Source organism: Oryzias melastigma, linkage group LG8 (assembly GCF_002922805.2).
Source record: "Oryzias melastigma strain HK-1 linkage group LG8, ASM292280v2, whole genome shotgun sequence".
NCBI classification, from domain to species: Eukaryota; Metazoa; Chordata; class Actinopteri; order Beloniformes; family Adrianichthyidae; genus Oryzias; species Oryzias melastigma.
The window spans coordinates 6,996,281-7,003,559 of NC_050519.1; positions in this window are offsets into that span (position 1 = coordinate 6,996,281).

Consider the following 7,279-nt stretch of genomic DNA (forward strand, 5'->3'; position numbering starts at 1 on the left):
TCTGGTCAAACTAGTCACCGTCCGCTGATTCATGAGCTAAAATGTGGCAGAAAAACACTCGATTTAGTCAAGGAGTCAGTTCCTACTTTAGCCAGACAACTGAGTGAAGCACATTCATTCAATAAAGAGCAGCAGATCGTGCAAAGACAGGAAACCAAGTACTACATAAAAAAAAGGTAATTTTCAAAATAAAAGAACTGTTATTATGGTGAGTTCATACCTTCCTCTCTACAAGTCTGAAGCTAAATTGATCTGTTTAATGTAATATTTTCTGATGAGAATTGCCTTCCTCAAACTCTGTTTTATTCACTTTCCTAATATTTAGTATTTAAATCTTGTCAATCACAACAAGAAACCACATTGGGTTCAACCGTCAAAACCAGGAGAAATATGACCTAAAATGCAGGAAACTGCACTTGGTGTCAGAAATTTGAACTTTTAATAAATAAACTTGAAGTAAAAACCCATAGAAAAGCAAACTGGAGATAAATCAGATGACCTGATAATGTCAAACTGAAAACCAGACACTTTTATAGACTGAAGACAACTAACAGAAACGAAAACAGTTGTGGATAAATAACACGAACCTGAAGTGACTGACAGGAGACACAACAAGACAAAAATGTGTTTTGACAAAAAATAGTTTACATAAAATACTTTTGTCAGGAGATGAAATCAGTCAATCATGTATCAATTTGTTGATGACATCACACAATGACATCATCCACTGATGACATCACACACAATGACATCATCCACTGATGACATCACACACACAATGACATCATTCGTCATCATTATTGTTTCTACCGAAAGGTCCAGTGATGTCATTTCGCATGTAATGATGTCATTTCTATCACAGCCTGATGCACAATGACATCATTCTGATCCTGAGAAAAGTCCTTGAGCTGAGGCAGGGAAACCAACCCCATAACACGTTGTGGATAACGATACCAAGTACACATTTCAAGAAAACTGATGAAACCAGAAAACGCCATGAATCCCAACTCTCCCACCCCCTCAGAAATCTCAACCCAGGACTCTGACCCTACCACACTATCACCGCAGGAACTGGAGGAACTGAAGGAACTGTATTCCAATTTCCAGGACGTTGACTTCTACAACAACGACCCTGACGAAAGCGACTCAGAAGAGACCAATCCGGGCCATCGCTACTCCTCACGTTATCAGTATGATAAGTATGATAACGACAGTGATTATGAGGAATTCGCTGCAGAGGCCTATCCGAAAATCCCATATTTTCAAAATAACATCAGTGATTCTGAGGAAAGCGTCGTAGAGACCAATGCGGGCGATCAGGATGATAACGTCCGTGATTCTGAGGACGACTTGCCATCTGCAAAGTCCAAAGTAAAACCTCATGGAAACGATTCGAACCAGTTGATCTCTGAACGCAATGAACTAAAAGCCCTTTTGGCGATTAGGGAAAGAGAGATCGCAGAGGAGCAAGACCTCCTAAAGAAATGTGAGGATCAGGTGAAGAACATTCATGAAGAATGGCTGATTGCTGAAAAACAAATTGAGCAGCAACGTAACATTCGCCAAGACACCAGAAGGGAAATCAGAGACCTTGACGAGAAGATCAAAAATGTGGAAAAATTCCTCAGGGAACCGAGCTGCTCTGATGACCACAAGGCGGTTTTAGACCAGATAGAGATTGTGACGAAACAACTGCTTGAAATGGACAAACTGAATGTAGAATTGGAAAATAAAATTGAAAAACAAACCAGGAAAAGAGAAAATCCTGAGCTCCAATTGGCGGAGATGGTCTTTCTGTCCCGTGAATCCAACATAGTCAGCAACAATCCAAAATCATCTGTGTGTGTTCCTCAACAAAACGCAACAACACACATTGAATTTGACTCACCTACAACTGACTCCACACCAGACAAGATAAAAGATTCATTTTCTGTGGCATCACAAAAGAATCTTTTCGCCATTGGAGCTGCATCTGGGAGAACCAATAAGAAGACCATAAAAAATAAGACCACTCCCCCAACTTCCAATGTAGACGCCCCTTCTCAGCTGCTGGACACCTTCAAAGTTAATCTGCCTCAACAATTTAGTTTTGGTCAATTAAAAGAAGACGTGACCGTTAAAGTCAGCAGCCAGGCTGAATCAAGTGGGAATGCACCTCAGGAAAAGCCTCAAAAGACGCTTTTTACCCTTGGAGCTCCACCTGCTAAAGTTACACAGAGGAGGAGAAGAAAATAGAACCGTTCACCCTAGAGTGAACCAGAGACACCAAAGGGGGATGAGACCAAAATGATGTTTTTGGGTTTTTTACTTTCATTTCATATAAGCGAGTCACATTAGATTTTCTTTATTTATGTACATTTTCTTAATGAATTATTGAATGGTGTTGGGAGGTAGTTAGTTAGATTAGTAGGTTAGTTTGATCAGAATCACATACAATTCAATGTCACAAAGTAGGTTAACTAGTCCTAAAAGTGACATGATTTTTGTGGTGAATTCTTGTTAAGTTATGTAATAGAATAATGTTAAAAAAGCTAAGTTTTTATTTGAATGTCTATACCTGTTTTAACTTTTAAGTATGTTTTTATATATTGGAATTAGTTTTGAAGCTTTATTTATGTATTTATTTATTTTTTTGGTTAGACAATGTCTTAGTTGTCAACATTGTCAACATTAGAAATAGCTTTTAGTAGGAAAAACCTTCCCATACAAACATTTCAGCGCAATTCAGCTGATATGTACATATCTGTGATTACAAATAAAAATTCTATTTTATGTATTTATTAGTTAGGATTTAAAAACTGTAAAATGCATTAAAAAAAAAAAATTGTATTTCTGTTTTTTGTGTGTGTGTGAGAGAGTGTGTGAGTGAGTGAGTGAGTGAGTGTGTGTGCACGCGCGTGCGTGCAAGTGTGTGTGTAATGCAACCACAAGAGGTCACAACCTATTGTCGTCTTGTGCCGGTCCCAAGTCCGGATAAATGCAGAGGGAGGTGTGACAGTATTAACCCCTTTTCTGAGTAGGAACCATCAACATTCTATTACGTGTCCGGATTGGCGTAGCCGGAACCCCGCTCTGGACCTGACGACCTGGTGGGCGGGACCCTTCCCAAGGACCTCGTGATTTCCTCATTCCTGTTGACACACCTCTCTTTGAAGAAAAAGAGGCTGAGGACTGTCCTTCACCCATGCATAATTGGGCTTTTTTTTTGCAGTTTTTTAGGCTAATTTGGAGTTTAGTGAATATGTTAGCCTTATGCTAGCTGTTTTGGCTAAATTAGACATTTTAACAGTTGTTTTTGGCTAATTTTACCTTTTTCTCTGCTTTTTAGGCTATTTTAGAGTTTAGCTTATATTTCAGCTACATTTTAGTCGTTTTGGCTAATTTAGACTTTTGTAGTTTTTAAGCTGATTTGGAGTTTAGCTAATATTTTAGCTAGTTTTTCAGCTGGTAGCTTCAGATTTTTTAGTTATTAATTTCAGCCTCTTTAGCTATCAGAACTAGCATCTTTAGTTCAGGAGCAGACAAAAAAAAAGTAGTCAGAATCCAAATTCTTCTCCTACACCCCTGGCTTCCCTCTACCCCTCCAATTGCAGTGACATTAGAAGTGAGAGGGGTGTTCGAAAGGGTGATTTGAAGGGATAACCCTGCGGCAGGGATTCAGAGCCCTCTGCCGCGAGGATGTTCCACATCGTGCTGTGCCGCGGAAAAGAAGCACCTATGAATTTTGTTTTTGCACGACTTTTTTAAAGTTATAAAACTGAAGTTTTGTGTTTCGAAGCTCTAGCAGCTCTGTGCTAACATAACTATTCATGACCATTCATCCATGCATCTTCTTCCGGGTTGAGGGGGTAGCAGTCTGCGCAAAGATGCCCAGACTTCCCTTTACCCAACCACTTCCTCCAGCTCCTCTGGGTGGATCCCAAGATGTTCCCAGGCCAGTCGATAGACGTAGTCTCTCCAGCGTGTCCTGGGTCTTTCATGGGGCCTCCACCCAGTGGGACAGGTCTGGAATACCTCTCCAGGAAAGCATCCAGGAGCCATCCAGACCAGGATCCTCTCTATGCGGAGGAGAAGCAGCTCTACTCAGAGCTCTCTCCGGGTGACCGAGCTTCTCACCTTGTCCTTAAGGGAGCGCCCAGTTACCCTCCAAAAGATACTAATTTTAGCCGTTTGTAGACAGGATCTCGTTCTTTCAGCCATGACCCAAAGCTCACGACCATAGGTGAGTACTTGAACGAAGATTGGCCAGTAAATTGAGAGTTTTAGCTCTTTTTTCACCACAACAGACCGGTGCAGCGACTGCAAAATGGTGGATGCCGTTCCAATCCACCTGTCGATCTCACGATCCGATCTTCCCTCACTCATAATCTATTTAAACTCCTCCACCTGAGGTAGGAGCACTCCACCCACCCAGAGAGGACAAACTACCTTTCTCCGGTCCAGAACCATGGCCTCAGACTTAGCGGTGCTGACCCTCATCCCAGCCGCTTCACACTCGGCTGCAAACCGCTCCAACACATGCTGGAGGTTCTGGCCTGATGAAGCCAACAGAACAACATCATCTGCAAAGAGCAGAGATAAAATCCTGTGGTCTCCAAACCCAATCCCCTCCAGACCCTGGCTGCACCTAGAAATGGTAATAAAAGACAGCCCTGCCAGAGTTCAACATGCACCGGGAACATGTCTTACTTACTGCCGGTTTTTTGGACCAATCTCCTGTTCCGGTCATACAGAGACCGGACAGCCCTCAGTAAGGCTCCCCGGACCCCATACTCCCAGAGCACCCTCCACAGGACACCACGGGGAACACGGTCAAACGCCTTCTCCAGATCCACAAAACACAAATGGACTGCATGAGTAAACTCCCACGAGCCCTCCAGCACCTTGGAGAGGGTGTAGAGCTGGTCCACTGTTCCACAACCAGGGCAGAAACTGTTGTTCTTGGATCTGAAGTTTGACTATCGGACTCTCCTCTCCAGCACCCTGGCATAGACTTTCCCAGGGAGGCTGAGAAGTGTGATTCCCCGGTAGTTGGGACGTACTTGAAAAGGGGAGCCACCACCCCAGTCTGCCAGTCCAGAGGTACGGTTCCTGTCTGCCACTCAACGCCGCAGAGACGTGTCAGTCAAGACACTCGTACAAAATCCGGAGGCTTGAGGTACTGTTTTCCATTTTACAATGGAAACACTCAAAATATCGGACCAGACCCAACCACTCAGTGGAAACCAGGCTTTAGCCATGGTCTGTGCCAATGGTCTCGCCCACAGTTCTAAGGCAACTTTATAATTAACTACTTTAGAAACCATAAAATTACTTTTTTGGGGGGACTAAAAAAGACAAAACCATAAATAAAAGATCATTTTACAAAAGATGATTGGAGTGGGTCTTTAAAAGCCATCCACGAGTAATACATTGTTACCAGTGTATTTTTTGTGTGTGTTAAAAACAAGTCAAATCCATGGACTTGCTCACTAAAAAACATGTAGAAAACCCAAATGCTGTGAGCCAAAGCAAAGAGCTTTGCAGCAGAAATGCACAGCTTTCCAACCAACACAAGCAGAACAGTCGGTGGGAAAGTGCATAAAAAATGCAAAAGACACCAATGTGTCATTTTTCTGACTGCTGAAAAAAAAAGATTATTCTCAAAGGCAGCACAATAAAACTGCAATAACGACAGGTTGCAGCTGGCACAACAACCATAACAAATAAAATAGCCAATTTGTGCTCAGATTTGGAAAATATCTGCTGATTAATTTTTCAGGCTTCTGCTTTTTATATGATAATCCCTCCTGGACATCATACAGGTTTCACAGAAGTGTAGTCATTTTCAGAACAAACAAAAACACATGCTTGATAAATCACTTGTATTAAATGAAACTTTGCTTTTTTTTTTTTTTCCTGAACAGCGTCATTTGTTTGTGGAGTCAGATCCGTTATTTAGCAGCAGCTGCTGAATCTAAACTCTCCGGCGTTTGATCTCAAAGGAGCATTTTGTTCTGCGGGGAACTCTCCGCGGCCACAGGAAGTGGGTCGGCGGTCAGTATGTTTGGAAGAATGTGGTACCGTCAAAGCTTGGGAGCCATCTGTTTATTGCCGAGTGAGAACATTGGTGAATCAATAATCCTGATTAGTCATGTTAGGCTTTAAGTGGATTACAGAGTTTTTGTATTTTGTCCATTCACGAAAAAGGACAAAAACTTCTCATCATCCAACACATTGAAGTGTATAATTTGCAATGAAATGGAGATAACAGTCCAATTTCTGCTGAAATATATATCAAAGTATTAAACCTTTCATCTGGTTTGACCAGAGAGATGCCTCTCTGAATGTATAATTCCCTCAATACACTGGCCTCTGACTGACCCCAGTGAGGATCTTTTTGTTTTTTTATCTTAAGGTTATTTTAGATATGATTTGTGTTCAGCTGTTTCCCCCATGGACACACCTAGTTGTAGTTTCCAGTTCTCACAGCTAAGCCTTAGTCACATGCACCCACATGGGAGGTTGCAGGTTTTTGGGTTGACCCGTAGAGGATCGTAGAAAGGTGAATCTCAAAGGAGTTCAGGTGTATCTTGTGGCTTGTGCGTCCACATTAAGGGACGTCATGAATGTAAAACATATCATTGTGTGCTAAGTGTATTGTGAAGTATTAGTAAAGAACGTAGAGGTGATATTCTTATGCCACACTCCAACCGTTAGTGAGGTGCACGCACCGGCTCCTTACTGACCGTGCGTTGGGTCTAAACAACCTGAAACATTTCTTTGTGACTCAAAGAAAGACAAGAACGGTCTACACCACGCCCTCCGCCAAAACCCTCTTTTTATAAATAGATCAGGGCGTTCCCCGATCACATGAAGTTTTGCTTAATTAGTAGCTACAGTCCAAAATAGCGCAAAAATTCCTTAGTAAACTAAATTAGATAAATGATTTTTTTTTAAATTACTATTTTATTTTCCTCCAACCAGAGAGCCACTATAGAGAGGTCAAAGAGCCACATGTGGCTCTTGAGCCGCAGGTCGCACATCTCTGCCTTAGACCAAATGGGTCGTAACACCGGGCAGCCATATGCCAGTACACTAGAAAAGCGTGGGATCTGCAGCCTGGGTTAGCTTTGCTAGCTAGCTTAATCGCTCTAGCTCCATGACCGGCTAGCAACCTGGTCAGGGTGTATCCCGCCTTCACCCAACAGTAACTGCATGAGGATCCGGCCCAAGGGTGTTAAGAAAATGGATGGAAGTTCAGGAGGAAAACCCCCGCATTGAGCGGCCATATTGGATT